General features: G+C 35.5%; 1 protein-coding gene across 6 annotated transcripts in view; it reads left to right on the top strand.

Moving 5' to 3' along the window:
* The first annotated feature begins 1,273 nt into the window (after positions 1-1,273).
* The window catches only part of Rbbp8 (RB binding protein 8, endonuclease), an 88,159-nt gene continuing 69,581 nt past the window's right edge, over positions 1,274-19,851 (top strand). For 2 of the 6 annotated variants that reach the window (XM_005329035.5, XM_013360225.4), the window contains exon 1: positions 18,443-18,648. The gene's annotated coding sequence lies outside the window, so the exon portion shown is untranslated. Of the gene's footprint in view, positions 1,466-18,439; positions 18,649-18,966; positions 19,097-19,117; positions 19,207-19,851 lie in introns of those variants that run through there. The other 4 variants (XM_040274405.2, XM_078030271.1, XM_021728920.3 and 1 more) reach the window with 4 other exon arrangements.

Here is a 19,851-nt window from a genome sequence, read left to right as displayed (position 1 = left end):
AAATCTCTAAACCATCTCCTTTGTGAAGTTTCCCCATACTTACAGTCATACTTTTAGTGCATATGTGTTCTATTATCAGGCACAGAAATAGAAAGAACCTAAGCATGGAGTCTGGATCTTTGGTCCCCAGGATAACTGCTTTAGAATCACCGGAAGTGCTTAGGCAATATTTCAGATCTATTCAATCAGAATCTCTAGAGGCTAAGGCTCAGCAATCTATGTTCTTATCACCTCAGACGATTCTTACAGAGAAAATTTCAGATTCACTGTGTAGGAACCTAGGAAAGATTGCTTCTAAATATGCAACTATTACAAAAGAATAAGAACAAACTTCACTTGATCTCTTTTAATATAAATCAATTTCTATCAAAATGTAATCTTGTGTTACTTACTTCTCCCTTCCAAAAACTTACTAGACATCTTAATTGGAAACTGACATAACTCTCAACTCTTACTAAATTTTTCTTTTTCACCATTGTCAATGTAATACATTATTCTTGAGATACAATAGATATCAATAATTTGTATTGAACTGTTGAATATCCAAAGTGAAACCTTTCTAAATTGTCCCTGTTTTGTAGAAGTAGCTTTTCTAATTTATACTGGAATGGTGTGAGGATCATTTGAGAACAAGGAAGATAACACACCCAGGCAAATGTTTGGTCAAACTACACTTTATTTCTCTCTCCCTAGAAATGCTTCCTTGGGCAATGCTTCTCTGGGCAACCTTGTGGGGAATATTAACCTCTCCCCTCAAGGCTAAGTTAGGAAAACAAAGCTAAATGGACTAGTGTGAAAAATTCAGGAATTATGGTATTCTTCTCCATTGTAGATAATCTATTTCTAGAGAGTTCTGACAGCACAAAGTCCTAGAACACATTTTAAGAAGGATTACCTACCTTTCAGGACAATAGACCACTTATTTATATGTATCTACCAGGAGAGACTTACAACAATGGACTCTTGCTATACCTGACACAGATCTACCCCTCCCATCAGAACTCTGAATTATTTTGCTGGAGGCTACAACATTCCGAGTAGTTTGTTGGGAGTTGACGGGAGGTGGGGATAACTCACCCAGTACAAGCTTCGCAAAGCTGAGCAGCTGCAGCATGTTGGGCTAGCCTTTGATGCAGACTGGTCAGACGGGTTCTGGATCTACAGAAGAACCGGTTTGACTGGCCTGTTATGCCAACATATTCTGGTTTGATTCCATGTTCCACAGAAGGTAGAAACCTGCCCAGCCAGTTAAATGAAAGGCATATTAGGTTATCCATTGCACACAGTATATAGCTTAGATGCAGCAGAACTCTTCCACATAACTGGAGTGTCTAGCAAACTTAGTGTGGTCCAGAGAGGTGGCGTCCACTGATTTAACATTTATGTTCATAGCCTTAGGGAAAGTGAGGAGTGAAACACCTTCTGCTTTTGACCAAGAGCAGAGGTTTTCTAAATAAATTGAAGGGTAAGTTAATATATCTTTTATATTTCTCAATTTTTATGCAGTTTTGGAAGGTTAAATTAAATGATGTTTAAGAAGATACTGATTTTTAACATGATAATATTTGCATTCTACCTTTTCTGTAAATCTGATTGAATATTGTTTATAAAACTTGCACATATGTTCATGGATTTGTTTGGATAGTTATTTGGTATACAATATACTTTTGCTGTACTTTTTATAACTTGGTTATGGCTACTGTCATTTAAAAAGTTGGATTGAATAATTTTGCTAAATATTTCAAATACTAATGATTCATTTTAAGCCATATACTTCTATGATAACATACTATTATGTTTTACAGGCTGTTGCTATATGGTGCAATTTTACATAGTATATTGAGTTGTGTATAAAAGAATAACTGCCTTTTTAAAGTAAAAGAAAAAAGTACCTGCTTGGTAATCCAAAGTATATTAGAGGAACAATTCACAGCAAGAATTGAGGAGTGTGAAAAACAAAGATTGTGGAATCTGGTAACTGATTAACTATTGGAGCTCAAAAGCACTTGCTGAGCTGAATAGAAAGGAATGAAGACAGGTTTTGTCATGCCTATTAGGTCTGAAAACCTTTTTAGGCTAAAGAATACTTGGGTCTTCCTTCCATTTATATTTTAAAGTATTTGTTTTATCTCTTTCTTTTGTGGATCTAATTAATTTATTTTAATAGTATGAGTCATTTAAAATGAAAGTTACCGATCCCTTTAGATTCATTTTTACATAATAAAATTTCCCCTTAGTTATCAATATTAGGATGAATCGAATCTACATGTCTTTGGGGGCATTTAATTTAACATAACTGCTGACATACAAATTTATCTGGGAATTTAAAAATTGTAAACAGATTTACACTGAATATTTCCTGTCAAGCATTATCTGTAGATCTTCTTAATAGAACTTAGCCTTGAACTGAGCAAGGCTGATGCATACTTTTCATTGTTCCTAGTGTACCCACTTTGTCATTATGTTCATACTCAAAGCTTCTATGTTTCTTTAGGGTATTAATTTAAAGATGAAAATAAATGTTCAGATGAGATTTCATTTTTTGCAAGGAAAATCTTTGGATACTTCTTAATTCTACTTCCAGAGAGTTCTGCATTAAGCTTCTGGTAATTCAACTAAACTTCTAAAAGCTATGTAATGTATCTGCAAATGGAATGTGCTGATTCAGCAAACCAAAATTAATTTTCTTCAGCATAAATTGTATTATGACAAGCTTTTGGAAACATGGGTCAAATTTACAACTGATTGGATTTTTCTCTTTTCAATCAATTTTCAGGTAAGAGCTACATATGCATCAATAGAGTACATTGTTGATGTTTCTGCTGCATATATTATATACAGTAATTAAAAATTTTAAAGCATACTGTGTTTAAAATACAGGACTTATCTGTGTAAAGATAAATAGTTAATTGAACCTTTTGCATTTGTAGTTTTGAGGAAATCTTATAGGATCAAGATACATTTCATATAAAATCCATGAGTAAAATTTTAAGCCTAACTCTATATTTTTGAAGGGGATTCTATAGTTTTCATTTAATGGGATTTTCATTTTTAAATATACTAAGACCTATTAAATGACTTAATTGAATGACATGTATTTTCTTTAAATGGATTCCTTTAAAATATTAATACACTGTTTTGATTAAAATTAAAGCTATATGAATTTACTAACCAAATTAAAATGCATTATTTTTCTTTCTGTTCCTAGCCACACAATTCTTCTTGTCAACAATGCTAGCTTTCTAACAACTTCTCCTTTATTAAAAATCTTCATCCTACTAAAAGCACTTACAATCATGACATTTTTTGAGCTCAAAGTATCCTTAATAACTCATGAATCCAACTCTTCATTTTGAGTTGAGGAATGAAGCCAAGAAAATGTAGCTAAGTCACTTCTGTATAATCTAAGGGTAGAGCTCAGGCCAGAACATCCAGGTTTCCTGAACACCAGCCCAGACTAGTAGTTCTTTCACTACCTTGCATGTACTCTCCTGAATACAGCATGAAATCTAAATGTTTTCTATTGTAAAAAGATAAACTTGGATAGTTATGTTAGTGAAATTTTGGTGACTAAGAAATTGCTTTAATACTTCAATATTTATCATTATTGCCAACAAACATTTTTGGCACAGTGGTTGAATTTATGGGATGGCCATTGGTAAGAAAGGTGATTATCTCTTCAAACCCTAATCTCTTAATACCATCCTACAAGTTTTTTCCAATTGATAATAGGGCCTCTGATGTGGCATTGCTTTAAACCATCTCAACTTTTTACTTTCCTTTTTTTAAAATAATTTTTTTAGTTGTACATGAACACAATACTTTTGTTTTATTTATTTATTTTTATGTGGTGCTTAGGGTTGAACCCAACACCTCATGTATGCATGTGTAAAAGCTGTACCAGTGAGCTACAACCCCAGCCTACTTTTTGTTTTCTTGATATGTATTAAACTTTACATTTTTATATTGTTTTAGTCATTTTTATGTAGGTAAGAATTTAGGATTTGCCTAAGAGGTTAGAATTCCTAAAATTTAGCATGAACCAATAAGAAAATTTCAATAGATTATACAGACCAGAATCGTGACATTCAAAACTCAGAGATGACAAAACCTGTATTTAAGAGTATTCTCTTAAAAAGTGCTTTGCATACAAGTGCTCAGAAAATACTTTACACATTTTTAACCTGAGGAATTGTTGGTACTTGGGACTACAGAAAGTTTGAGAGTAAAAGGCTCAAAATTTTAAGTTCTGATTCCTGGTACTAAATTAATTTTCCTAATCTTATCTTTTTACATATAAATCCTAATTTTGCAATACTTCTAAATTTTCTAACTTTAGTTCAGTCCAAGTGGACTCTGAAAAATCATTCCTTTTTGTTTGTTTGTTTGTTTCTTACTTTTATAATACAAAGGAAGGAGAGTATATTGAAAAGGATATGGGCATTTGAACCAAAATGACATGGGTTTGAACATTGGTTATGCTACAAACCAGTTTGCACTTGGGAATCATTTAACTATCTAAAATCTCTTTTCTCTATCTGTGAATTAAGGAAACTAAAACCATTCATTAAGAGTTGTTATATTAGGCCTGGGGACATAGCTCAGTTGTAGAGTACGTGCCTAGCATGTGTAAGACCCTGGGTTTAATCCAAAGCATGAAAGAAAGAAAGAAAAAAGGAAGGAAGGAAGGAAATAGGGAGGGAGGGAAGGAGGGAAGGAAGAAAAGAAGGGGTGAATTGTTTAATTATATTATCTTAAAACACCTGGCAGTTTTTAGAACACAGTAGGTGCTCAGCAAATGTCAATATCCTTCTTACCTCATTAAGAATATCTTCAATAAGAGAAGTCAATGCTTACCTTAGAATATATGCATTTTTGTCAGAAAGATAAAAATTAAATCAACAATCTTGGGAGGCATTGAGATTTAATACTAGAGGATTTTTTGTAATATTTATTTTTTAGTTTTAGGTGGACACAATATCTTTATTTTACATTTATGTGGTGCTGAGGATCGAAGTCAGTGCCTCGTGCATGCTAGGCAAGCACTCTACCACTGAGCCACAACCCCAGGACCTGAAGAATATTTTAACCATTTTAAATTTTAAAAATCAGAAATTCATATAATCCAATCCAATTAAACATTCACTTAAAAGAAGCCTTATACTAAGAGCAATATATCAATATGACTAAAAGGTTTAAGTACTTTTTTAAAATTTAGATTTCTATAATCTTTATTCTAGTATATGAGTGGAATGAAGTTAACAGGGATAATTCAAATGCCCTATGTGTGTCTTTATCTCAGTTTCTCAAAGACTATTTGCATCTATTATCTTATATGACATCAAATCAGTTGGCCAAGGATTTCTAGATGCTCTAAGGATTGTGCCGTATTACCAGCAATACTACCCTTACAAACACTGACTGTCCCGTCCATGCATGAAAATTTAATTTTCCACTAATAACAACTCTTTATCTGTTAGTCTAGGTTCTCCATGGAAAATAGAACCCAAGTTCTTTGGGTTACGTACAAGTTTTTATTTGGGAAATCATACTAGAAATAGGAGTTGGGAGTTAGGAGAAGAAAACAGTGAAGGAAGGAAAGCCAATTAAGAGTGGGGATTTTTGCTTTGTTTACAGTTTGGGAAATTGAACCCAGGTCCTTGCCCATGCCAGGTAAACACTCCACCACTGAGCTACTACCCTTAGCCCCAAGGGTGCATTCTTGAATTCATTGCCTACTATGAGTAAATCAATGCTCAAGCTCAGTATGAGGAGTTGTGAAACAACTTCAGAATTGCCTGCCATAGGACCCATGAGAGAAGCAATTCTCTATCAATTCTGACTTCCTTCAGTTAAGGGTTGCCCTTTCTTACACTTTCAAGTTATGCACTTGTTTTCACTAGCTTCAGAAAAGGTCCTGGGCCAGAAAGTCAGGTGAAGGGCTGTCAGGTTTCGCCTGCATGAAACTGGTTGCCACTGCAATGGCTGAGACTCACAGGGCCTAAGAAGTATGCAATATATCATTATTATGGGACAAATATAGAGTCAAACTGCTTTTTCTTTAGGCTTACCATATAATTCTTATATTCAAGAGAACTAAAATGGATTTTCTGAGAAATGAGTATAGCAATGTCAAGTGGAAAATAAGGAACTTTACCCTACTTTTGTCTGATGGATTTGATCCATTCCCACAAAACCCGAGTTGCACTGAAACTTTATCTTCTGTGAGAAAGGTATTATCTAATAAACTACAATTCATTTCCTGAATTTGGTTGCCAATTTTTAAAGGGACAAACAGCAACAAAATGAACAATTAATTAGTGTGTACTATATGAATACTTTTATGCCCAGCATTGACCCAAAGTCTTTAAGTTTACAATGGTAAAATTATAGTAAAAACAAATGGACTACATTAGACCCTCAAGAGACATTTCTCATTTTAGTGAAACACAGAATTTTGAATAGTACAAGTTTGTCTTGGACTGTCTCCAAAAGGGTCTGGTTACAAGAAGTAATTCATTAAAACCTAAAATGTGATCCTGGAGCTTGATTTTGAAGAATGCATTATACGAAGGCTCTAGTCAAGCAGATTAAAAATGGAATAACTAAACATCAAGTCATGTGCTTTAATTAAGTAAATACCATATCTGTATAATGCCTAAGCCTACTTTAGAGAAAGTGAAGGAGAAATAGATGCAAGTAAAAAGGAAATCTAACAAAGACTATCATTTTTTCACTTAACTTGAATTCTGGGAGAAAGCTGAGTATTTTAACAAATCAATAAAGTAGCTAATGAATAAAGATAAATAAAGTAGCTAATGAATAAAGTAACTAATGAATAAAGAAAAATTGAAATGAAGATTACATAGGAAATGGGGAAAAGTGGGGACACATGTGGCTGAACAAAGCCCAATCATAACAGATAATATTTTCAAAAAGAGAAACAAAATATACTCAGGTCTTTACTATATTAGCTCAGATCATAATATCAACATTTATTCTAATATTCCCTTTCTTGGATTTGAAGCTGGAAAGATGACATATCGCTATTATATTAAGGATTTCTTACAAGCACTAATCTCTGAAATAAATGAATGAATTAGTTTTTCCTGTTTATACAACTTTGCTTTTGGGCTAGATGATTTTTAAATCCTTTGGAATAGAATGGAAATATTTAAAACCATCATATTCAAAGGGGAGTGAGGAAAGAGGGTATTGGGAACAGGAAAGAGTAGAATGAATGGAACATAACTTTCCTCTGTTCATAAATGATTATATCACCAGTGAAACTCCATAACATACAAGAATGAGATCCTAATTAGAGTTAAGTTGTACTCTATGTATGTACACTCTACTGTCATGTACATCTAAAAAGAATTTGAGAATAAAAACTACCATTTAATACTACCTGCTTTACCTAAATTTGATCATGTAAATCATGTAAAAGCACTTAGTTAGTCCCTTCTTTTATTATGAATCTCTCACCATTTGCATACCAATTCAACATTTCACTATAATTACAAGTTAGTGATTGGAGACATGTCTCCTATTAGCCTTAAATCTATTACACAAGATTCTTACATTGTCAGGGTACATATATATATATATATATATATATATATATATATATATATACATCTCATCCAATCTTATCAATGATTTTGTGAAATACCCAATGTATATATTATCTTCATTTTTTTGATAAACAACCAAATCAAAGAGAAGTTACATTATTTACTCAATAGGATTAGAATTTTAAAAATTAGAACTCAATGCCACTTTCCCAATATCAACCTATATAAATACATTATAATATATTTGCAGTTTCTAGAGCTCACAATGATTGCCTGCCCCCTACCTCAGCAGAACTTTGCACACTCCTGCCTGGAAAGCCTCTGTCACTCTGCTCCCAAAAGGCAAGCTGCTTCAAACTTAAGTCTTCTTTAAGAAATTTCACATATATTATTTCATCCTTACAACAACCCCTTTGGGTAAAATAAATATTGTCATCTTTCAGTTGGGGAAATAAGACTTGTCTAGGAAATGTGCAGATAATTAGAGATAGGGCCAGAATTTAAGCCATAGTCCTATCTCCCAGCTCTTTCCCTAGTGTCCTAAGGCTACATTGATTATAGAATACAATTACATTTTTTTTGAACACTCCTTACTTTGGTACTTTCTGATATTGCAACATAATTCACCCTTCGATCTATTCAATTTTAAACTTGGATCATGAAAGAATCCACAACTCAGGGCTGGGAAAGCTTGTATAAACATTTTTGCTATTTCCATTACAAATTAGTTTATAACAATTTCTCAAATATACATACTAGTGTACAGTAAGTAAAACATCATGTGTACCAAAATTACTTAGAAATAAATTATTAGTGCAAAAAAGTCTAAAAAATGAACTGGAATTGTTCATAATAGGTGCTTCACTCCAACTCTGATTAAGAAAGCCTGCTTTATTTTCTTCTTCTCAGTTGTGAGACTAATTAAATTCTGTCACATTTACAAGTCCTTTTCATAACCTTTTACAGTGTGAAACTTTCTGAAGTAAATAGAAAAGTATACTGGAGCTGCAAATTAACCTTAAAATAAGAATAATTTTCTGTCAAAATGCACAAACTAATTATTTTTTCTAAACTATTTTCTAAATTAAAAAATAAAATAAGCTTTATATAGATTCTATTATTTAAAAACAGCATGGTATACAGATATATGTATGTATATATATTATATACATGATAAAATATATTAATATATGTATATAGACATATACTTTTCATATATGTGAAACAATATATATACATATAATGCTAGTCAAGCTACCTAATTTTACAATGTCTGTGGAAAGATGAAAACTGTACTATTGTATCTTTTTGACAATTTTTTTTTAGGTTGAAAAAGAAGATAAATGGGAAAAGTACTTTGTATTTTATCATTGTTAATGCTCTTGAATTAATTTCCTATCAGTAGTAAACAAACCACTTCTCAACTCACAGGAATTTCAGAGTACTTTAGTAAATCAAAGAGTATAATTCTTTAATAAGCTAAAGAGAGTTTAGATAGATCTGTACATAGATGAGAAGGAAAAAGTGCTGACTACAAAAAAGTATTTAAATCTTCCCTTTTTATTAGTTTATATCTCAAATTTCTTCTGACCATATGATTTATCACCCAAACCAGGACATATTTTTAAAGTAAAAGGGACCCCTATTTAATAATTAAACTAGTAAAACAGGCATTAACCAGAACTATTGCTGGTAAACCTGGTCATATGGTCACCTTACATAAAAAGTTTACTAGACGTGGGAAGGTCTGTTTCAGTCTTAGTATCCTATGTAGCCCATAAAAACAGTCACAATTAATGTGAAGTAAATTACAACATAATTTCACTATAAATTTTTAATACTTCTGGTTATAAGAAGCAAAACTGAAAAAGTAATGGCTAAAATGTACTGTTTCCTTTAGAGGAGAGAGGAGATACAATTTTTCTTTTTTTTTTTTCTTTTTTTCTTTTTTTTTTTTTTTTTTTTTTTAGTACTAGGGGTTGAACCCAGGGGCATTTTGTCACTGAACGGCATTCCCATCACTTTTTATTTTTTGAGACAGGGTCTCACTAAGCTCCTTAGGGCCTTGCTAAATTGCTGAGGCTGGCCTTGAACTGGTGATTCTCTTGTCTTACCTCCCAAATTGCTGGGATTACAGGCAAGTGGTAAAATGCAAAATTTGTATTATTATTAGAGGAGATGATTATTTGAAATGATTAGCCAATAATAATCAAATCAGGATAATCGGCATTTTTATCTTATTGAACATTTACCCTTTGTGCTAGGGACCTTCAAACTCCTCTCTCCTAGTTCTTTTTTGTCGAGGGGAATCCTGAAGATGGAACCCAGGTCCTCAAGTATGCAAAGCATACACTCTACCTCTGAGCCACACCTCTAACCTGCCTTGTACTTCTTTATAAACTATATAATAAATTGTTGTAAACTATTGTTACCCTACTGAGCTTTAAGGAGGAATAAGAGAACTCATAGCTATCTAACTGAACACAAAATATTTTGAATTTTTGCATTTATCTTTGGAAAAGTAATAAAATATTAAAGTTTTCTTAACTTTACACTAACATATGGATTAGGAAAAGCAAAAAGCCAATATTTTAAACAAAGTCTATTTTTCTCAAGCATAATTAGAATAGGGAAAGATGGGGAAAAAAAGACAAAGTAAAACAGCGTGTTTGAAGATACATCTGTGATTTGTGATGCATAGGTACACTAAGGATCACAATTATTTCCAAGAAGTGGACAAATTCATAAATTCACAGAAGGAAAAATTGCCATTTTTAAAGTGGACAAAGCAATGGATATTAAATGTGTTGGCTCTTGTGAACTTACTAAGGAATGCTTTAATAAGTAGACTCCACATGTTGGTGACTTGTTTCTACAGTTAACCCTTCATAATGTTTTCCATTTACATGATAGATAAATATTCTCACAACTTCCATCATGGTAGCATTATACATATGTACACAGGGCAGTGCAGTATAGTACATTTTTACTGTATAAAAAGGTAAAAATTCATATTTTTCAAGATTCCCAAAATAAATGTTTCTACCATACAGTCTTAGTGATCTTCTTTTTCTTCCTTCCTTTATTTCTTCCTTTCTAGTACTGGGATCAAAATCCAGGGCTTTATGCATATTAGGAAGGCACTTCACCATGAAGCTATATCCATAGCATGTGATCATTCATAAGTTCTTTTCCTCTTTTCTTTCTTTCTTTTTCAGGGCTGGGTACAGAACCCAGGGCCCTGCACATGCTAGGCAAACATTCACTGGCTCATAAGTTTTTTATCTCTTCAGCAGTTAAGTTCTTATAAGTACAAGTGTTAGAAGGTGTAAAGGCTAACTAACCAGTTAAAAAAGTCTCTGGGCTTCAAAAACCTATAGAGTATGCATAGATTTGAAATATTTGAAACATTCTCTGCATTATAAATAGATGACCTGAAGTAACTAGATGTCTCTGTCCATTAATGATAAATTATTCTTCAAATAATATATTAATAACATTATTAATCAGTCCATTATCACTTAAACCTAGGCAGCCAATATAGGGACCTTCATCAAGCACAGTGAAATATACTAAATTGAACAATTTATATATCCAGTGAAAGTTTTCCCATTACTAACATGAAATGAAAGATGTTTAAAAACAAATGGAACTACTTTAATAGCCTATAGAGGAAAATGAAGAAGGAAATTCAGTCCAGTGTAGTTATACCTACATAGTTTATTAAATAAAGCTTCTTTATCTAATTTGGAAACTTACCAGACAGACATGAGACTATTCTTTCTAGTTGAAAAGTAATGTATAATCTTTAATGTCTATGATTAACAGACATTTAAATGAACACCTAAGACAATGACAAAATAAAAACTGATACTGACACCCTCTATGAATGAATGTCAAATATATCTTTTAAAACAATTATAAAACTTATTCAGCCTAACTGGAATCTTGGTACTATTAAATCATAACCAAGCATTTTGACACTTGAAGCAAGATCCCTGATAGATGTATACTATCACCCACAAACACTACTTACTAACTCCTATAAACAATTTTTAAAAAATTAAATCAGGTGCTCTTTTAAGTTGACATAAATATTGACAGTTAACAGAATTTTCTTTTGTCTCTCAAACTAACCTTTTGACCTATACTTAAAATAGTTCTGACTAAAGGTATAACAGCTCACCCCAATTTACCAATACTGTATGTTCATGTTAGATGTGCTGGAAAGTATTATGCAAATAATCATTATGGGTTTAATCACTTAAGTTTTGAGCAATAAGATGTAAGCACTCAATGCTAGGGAAAGGAAGGAGGCAATGATAAGGGAAGTGAAGAGAGATGGGAAATGCCCAACACAAGTGGCCATCTAATAGCATTAGACTGAGAATATGATACCATGTCTTATTCCCAGCTCCATCTTGGTTCTTTAGATATATCACATAACCTCATTTTTTTTCACTCAATATTCAGCATAGGCCAGTGCTGTCCAATACAGTATCCACTAGCCACATGTGTCTTTGAGCACTGAAATATAGCTAATCCAAATTGAGATGTGCCATAAAGGCAAAATATACATTGAACTTCAAAGACTTAGTAAGTCAAAAATGAATGTAAAAAGTCTTATTAATTTTTAATAAAAATAATATTTTAGGTAAATTGAGTAAAATAAATATATTGCTAATTTCACCTGTTTTGTTCCTCATTTTAAAATGTGCTCACTAGAAAACAAAATTATATCTGTGGCTATATGGAATGCTTAAGAACTGAGAAAACTGAGAAGAAAAAAAAAAGTACAGTCTCTGGCATCAAGGAGCCCATAGTCTGCTTGGAGAAGATAAAAGTCTTATGAAAATAATGACAACATAATGGCATTAAGTGCACTGATAGAATACATGTATTGAGGGATATAGATGAATGAGGAGGGCTATTTGTGGGAATGGATAGGAAGGAGGCATAGAGAGATATTAGGTTACTCTACTGGAAGTGGTACAACTTGAGCTGTCTTAAAGAATAAGTTGAAATGTAAAAGAAAAAAAAGGATTGGATGAACCAACACAAAGAAATAGAAATGAGGAGGAGAGAATAAAGGGGCTTTTCTGTTGATAAAGGGAAAGAGCAAGTTATACATAGAGAGTATGCAGAACTAAGAAAGGCTTCTGTGATACTTTAAAGGGATTGAATTTTAACCTTTAGGCAATAGAGAGTCACTGAAGGGTTTTAAGCAGAGTGATAAGATCAGAAATAATGGTTTAGATCTCAGCTGTGGGGAGACTCAATTAATGCAAACAAGATTGGAAGCAGAAAGGCTGTCTTCTAGGCAAAAAACCGGACCTAAAGTAGGGCAATAAGAAAGGGGATGAAAAGGAAAGAACTTACTCAAAATATATTTAGGAAGTAACATCAGTAGACTATAGTGACTGACTTGTCCTGACTCCTTGGAAAGGGCTTTAGATCTTATTGTAATGTTATGGGAAGACCCTGGAATGTTTTGAGCAGGGGAATGTGATGTTCTGGCACATTTTAAAGGACCAGTCTGACCACCATAGGATAATATTCTGAAAGGGAAAAGAGTGAAAAAAGAAAGATAATTGTTTAACTTTTTTTAAATGGAGACTATTGATTTATAAAAGTTTGCTGGTGGATTAGACCAAGGTGGATGCAAAGGAGGTGATGAGAAGCAATTCGATGTGGGTTATATTTTTATCTGCAATGTGGTCCTGCCTAATTCACAGGGTTGAGAAAGGGAAAACAAAGTTTAGGAAGATCTCACTGCCTGAGTTCAATTGTCTGGTTTAATCTGTACTAGGTTTGGTTAGAAGTGAAAATACCACATAGAAAGACTTGAAGAAAATAGTGAAAGATGGAAGACGGCAAAGGAAATAGAAGGAGCTAAACAAAGGCTATTTTAGGGATTAACTAACGTCCTGAATGAGGTTTGAAAACATGTAAATTTAGTGTTATCTAAAAGTCTAACCTGGTTATTTCCCCTTCATCATATTTGGCTACCCAGCTGTAGGAGTTAAACATAGACTGTAGAATCAACAATTTCATTTTTGAAATAGCTAAAGCTAGATGATTTTAAAATCTACATGAATTCCAGATTTTTTTCTTTTTTTTAATTGGTTGTTCAAAACATTACAAAGCTCTTGACATATCATATTTCATACATTAGATTCAAGTGGGTTATGAACTCCCATTTTTACCCCAAATACAGATTGCAGAATCACATCGGTTACACATCCACATTTTTACATAATGCCCTATTAGTAACTGTTGTATTCTGCTACCTTTCCTATCCTCTACTATCCTCCCTTCCCTCCCCTCCCATCTTCTCTCTCTACCCCATCTACTGTAATTCATTTCTCTCCTTGTTTATTTTCCCATTCCCCTCACAACCTCTTATATGTAATTTTGTATAACAATGAGGGTCTCCCTCCATTTCCATGCAATTTCCCTTTTCTCTCCCTTTCCCTCCCACCTCATGTCTCTGTTTAATGTTAATATTTTCTTCCTGCTCTTCCTCCCTGTTCTTAGTTGCTCTCATTATATCAAAGAAGACATTTGGTATTTGTTTTTTAGGGATTGGCTAGCTTCACTAAGCATAATCTGCTCTAGTGCCATCCATTTCCCTGCAAATTCCATGATTTTGTCATTTTTTAGTGCTGCGTAATACTCCATCGTGTATAAATGCCACATTTTTTTTATCCATTCATCTATTGAAGGGCATCTGGGTTGGTTCCACAGTCTAGCAATTGTGAATTGTGCTGCTATGAACATCCATGTGGCAGTATCCCTGTAGTACGCTCTTTTAAGGTCTTCAGGGAATAGTCTGAGAAGGGCAATAGCTGGGTCAAATGGTGGTCCCATTCCCAGCTTTCCCAGGAATCTCCATACTGCTTTCCAAATTGGCCGAACCAGTTTGCAGTCCCACCAGCAATGTACAAGAGTACCCTTTTCCCCACATCCTCGCCAGCACTTGTTGTTGTTTGACTTCATAATGGCTGCCAATCTTACTGGAGTGAGATGGTATCTTAGGGTGGTTTTGATTTGCATTTCTCTGACTGCTAGAGATGGTGAGCATTTTTTCATGTACTTGTTGACTGATTGTATGTCCTCCTCTGAGAAGTGTCTGTTCAGGTCCTTGGCCCATTTGTTGATTGGGTTATTTGTTGTCTTATTGTCTAATTTTTTGAGTTCTTTGTATACTCTGGATATTAGGGCTCTATCAGAAGTGTGAGGAGTAAAAATTTGTTCCCATGATGTAGGCTCCCTATTTACCTCTCTTATTATTTTTCTTGCTGTGAAAGAACTTTTCAGTTTAAGTAAGTCCCATTTGTTGATTCTTGTTATTAACTCTTGTGCTATGGGTATCCTATTAAGGAATTTGGAGCCCGACCCCACAATATGTAGATCGGAGCCAACTTTTGCTTCTATCAGATGCAGAGTCTCTGATTTGATATCTAGCTCCTTGATCCACTTTGAGTTAACTTTTGTGCATGTCAAGAGGAGGGGATTCAGTTTCATTTTGTTGCATATGGATTTCCAGTTTTCCCAACACCATTTGTTGAAGATGCTATCCTTCCTCCATTGCATGCTTTTAGCCCCTTTATCAAATATAAAATAGTTGTAGCTTTGTGGATTAGTCTCTGTGTCCTCTATTCTGTACCATTGGTCCACCCGCCTGTTTTGGTACCAGTACCATGCTGTTTTTGTCACTATTGCTCTGTAATATAGTTTGAAATCTGATATCGCTATACCGCCTGATTCACACTTCCTGCTTAGAATTGCTTTTGCTATTCTGGGTCTTTTATTTTTCCATATGAATTTCATGATTGCTTTATCTATTTCTACAAGAAATGCCATTGGGATTTTGATTGGCATTGCATTAAACCTAGAGAGAGCTTTTGGTAATATCGCCATTTTGATGATGTTAGTTCTGCCTATCCATGAACAAGGTATATTTTTCCATCTTCTAAGATCTTCTTCTACTTCTCTTTTTAGGGTTCTGTAGTTTTCATTGTATAAATCTTTCACCTCTTTTGTTAGGTTGATTCCCGAGTATTTTATTTTATTTTTTTTGAGGATATTGTGAATGGAGTGTTTTTCCTCATTTCCATTTCAGAAGTTTTGTCGCTGATACACAGAAATGCCTTTGATTTATGTGTGTTTATTTTATATCCTGCCACTTTGCTGAATTCATTTATTAGTTCTAGTAGTTTTTTGTAGACCCTTTTGGGTCTTCTAGGTATAGAATCATGTCATCCACAAATAGTGATAATTTAAGTTCTTCTTTTCCTATTTTTATGCCTTTAATTTCTTTCCTCTAATTGCTCTGGCCAGTGTTTCGAGCCTACATCCTGGGAACAAATCTTTACTCCTCACACTTCAGATAGAGCCCTAATATCCAGAGTATACAAAGAACTCAAAAAATTAAACAATAAGAAAACAAATAACCCAATCAACAAATGGGCCAAGGACCTGAACAGACACTTCTCAGAGGAGGACATACAATCAATCAACAAGTACATGAAAAAATGCAGTTGTACATGGACATCATGCCTTTGTTTATTTTTTTATGTGGTGCCTCCACACATGCTAGGCAACACTCTGCCACTGAGCTACAGTCCCAGCCCCTACTAATGGCTAGTTTTTATTGAACATATACTAATTATATATCTGAACAGTGTACTAAGCACTTTACATGTTATATCACTTAATCTTCATTCCCTATGAGATTGGTACTTTTATTATTTTCATTTTACAGACAGGAAAAATGAGAGAGGTTAAGCAAACAGTCCAAAGACACTGAGGATATTAGCAGGATTCAAACACACGCAGTCTGGCTTCAGAGCCTATACTCTCCTCATTAGACTATACACGATTTTTCAGCAATACATGTATACAATAAAAATTAAATATATACATGAATAGAGAATTGATACTCAGCAATTTTCCAGAGAAGAGACTGGTTTAGGTTGGTTAGTAGATTGGGTAGACATGGAAAATAGAATAGTAGTAGATCAGGTGAAAGTTAATGGAAGCTAAGATTATGGAGGTAGTGATAAAAGGGATGGATTTAAATGTTTGAAAGGATTTAGTAAAGAATTGGGTACAAGGGTTAAGGGAGAATAGTGTCAAGGATGAAATCTTTGGATTCTATTTGCATAAATGGATTAGTGAGTCATAGGCAAAGGTCTTAAGAACAGGTTAGGTCATTCTGTTCAGATAATTTTTCTTTGGACCACAAATACTATTTTTGTTTTGTTTTTGATAATAAGGATTGAACCCAGGGGCCCATTACCACTGAGCCTCATCCTATTATTTTGAAAGGGGTCTAAGTTGCTTAGGGCCTGGCTAAGTTGCTAAGGCTGGCCTGGAACTTTCGATTCCCTTGCCTCAGCCTCCAGATTCATTGGGATTACAGACATCCACTGTCTTTGCTGACAAATACTATGTCCTTTAGATATGCTGTTTGATATGACAACCTGATTACAGTTTTTTCCACATATTAAAACTCCAATTTCTATTATAAACATTTATACAAGTTTTAACTCTGCCAATTATGTTGTACTAAAAATGGCATAGTCAATTTTTCAATCTTTTTTTAGGGGGAGGTGGTACTGGGGATTGAACCCAAGAACACTTAACCACTGAGCCACATCCCCAGTCCTTTTTAATATTTTATTTAGAGACAAGGTCTCGCTGAGTTGCTTAGGGTCTAAGTTGCTGAGGCTGGCTTTGAACTTGCAGTCTTCCTGCCTAAGCCTCCTGAGTTGCTGGGCTTAAAGCCACTGCAGCTGGCTCATTTTTTAAAAACATTATGAATTAAGTCTTATAAAGTTGAAAAATGAAAAAGTTCTTACAATAGGGCAAGGAAGGTTCAGCGTCTTCTTTAAAGATACCAGCTTTTATATGTCCAATATCAAAGAGGAAATTATGATATTCACTCTTGAAATCTCGGATGAATGGGAAAACTGCCATTCCAGGTATTCCAAAGATAAAGTGATTTATAGTTTATTTTCACCTTGATTTGTAGAACTAAATGGTCAAAAAAATGCTACATGCAGAAATTAAGATAGCTGAGTGTGTGGTACTGCATGCCTATAATACCAGCGACCAGGGAGTCTGAAGCAGGAAGATAGCAACTTCAAGGTCAGCCTCAGCAAATCAGAGAGACCCTGTCTCAAAAGGGGTGAGGGGCTGGGGATGTAGCTCAGTAGTAAGGAGACCCTGGGTTCAACTTCCAGTACTCCAAAATAAAAAAAAAAAATCAAGATAAATAGAAAAATATACTATCCGTTTGAATATCAGACAACAGCGACAGGAAATTTTGATTTTTTAAAACAATTATCTAGCAACGTGTTGCCCCAACGAATAATGAATGCTGTCGCTTCTGATTCCCTCTCATTTCAGGTTTGCCAGAAACTTCCCATTTAACTTCAGCAAAATAAAAAGCATTTTGAAACAGGAGGTTACTAACCAGTCCCGTAGATAATGACTATCAGGCTACTACGTGAGACTGATCTGCGTCCACTCCCACTCCAGCTGATTCTGAACTCTGGGTTTGGTACCCTCCTCCTACACGCTTTCCTTGAAATATGCTTTTGTCACATGCACAGAGAAGACAGCGTTCACAGACACCAACGGCTGGGGCTCCCCAGACAGAACAGCTTTAGTTTTCCTCAGGGCACCTCCAAAACGCTGTCGCGGACGCCAAGCTCTTGAGGCCGGTCCCTTCAGCTCGCAGGCAACGCTCTACCCTCCAGCTAAACCCCTCCTTCAGACTCCGCGACCGAGCCAGCGAGGAGGAAAGGGCGTGCCGCCGCGGGAACTCCCGCGTGACGTCACGTGACGTCGCGTGACGTCGCTGGGCTCCCGGGCTGGGCGGGGCCGGCCGCTTCCAAGCCGGGCCGGCCGCCCTCCGGCCTTCCCCCAGCCCTGGACCAGGGTCTGCCAGTCTGGTGAAAGAAGGGGGCGACGGGGAACAGGGAGCTGCTGTCCCTTTACAACCCCAGAGGGCATCTGCTCCTGTCCTGGGGCTCTCGAGAATTTCGAGGCTGTCCTGGAAGCTGTGAGTACGAGGACTCTTCTTTCCCCCACCCTGAGTGCCGAGTCCTAGGGGCTATTTCCGGTCTGGAGTTGCGCGCTCGTCGTAGGAGTTTGGCTCTCGGGGTTTGGAGAGTACCACAGGCACTCGGGTTGTGAGGACGTAGGCAGGGCTGAGTCTGAACTCTGTGGAGATGCCCCCAGCTAGCATTCTGTGTGGTTCTTGTTCTCCCGCGCGGGCTGAGGACGCGCCTCCCAGCGCCCGGCACGCCCGCGCGCATGCGCCGAGCGCGCTGTGAGCGATTCCCGCGCCGGCCTTGGGCGCATTTTCCCCAGAAGCGCGCGCGCGGATTGTGCGCGGTGCTGAGGAGAGGCTGGTGGAGACCGGGAGGGGAGTGAGTTCGCTGCACTCCTGCAAGTGCCTTGGGCAGTTCCTCTTGCCTCACCGGTGTGAAAGGACGTGTGTTGCGACAGTAAATATCTTATTGGATGCCTTCAGTGTGCTGGTTTCCAGTGCTAGGGAATACACAGGAATGAATTATCACTAGTCTTGGAGCCCATCGTGCAATTCGGGTGGCAAGATGTACGTTCTGAGAGATCAAGGCTCACTGTGCAGCAGTAACGGTTCAGTGCTACCAGAGAGATGTCAGCCAGAAGTGCTGAGTGGGCAGGGAGGAGGAAAGGGTTTCCTGAGCCACGATTTGCAAGTTTGCTTTTGATAAAGAAAGAGTGTGTGTGTGTTTAAAGCATTTGATTGTTTTAGTTTGTTTCTTAGGGACGCTTAAATTCATTGGTTTTAAACTAATATTGTGCAATTTAAAAGTTTCAATTGAACCTTTAAACTGTTCACTTAATTGGAACAGTTAGCTTATTTTTACTTTTTTGTTGTTGCTTTTCCTGCTACCTAGGTATTTTTTGGGCTCACGACTTGACTGTTACACCTGTTTCCTCAACTCTAAAATGAAATTTATAATTGTGGCTGTTTTATAGAGTTGTTCTGAAGATTAAGTATAATAAATGTAAACTAACTTAGCCTTTTGCTTTTATACACATAATAATTGGTGGTTTTTATTGGCAATAATGTAAGCCTCGTAATTTATCTTTTCTGGTTAAAAGATAGTAGAATACCAGCGTCTTTGGAAATAGCTGTATTAATGTAGTTCACCTAATCCCATTTTTTAAAACTTTAACATGGAAATGAGTATACATGAGAGAGTACAATTATGAA

Source organism: Ictidomys tridecemlineatus, chromosome 13, assembly GCF_052094955.1.
Source record: "Ictidomys tridecemlineatus isolate mIctTri1 chromosome 13, mIctTri1.hap1, whole genome shotgun sequence".
NCBI lineage: Eukaryota > Metazoa > Chordata > Mammalia > Rodentia > Sciuridae > Ictidomys > Ictidomys tridecemlineatus.
The sequence above is the reverse complement of the archived record's forward strand: the minus strand, read 5'-3'. Positions and strand labels throughout refer to the sequence as shown.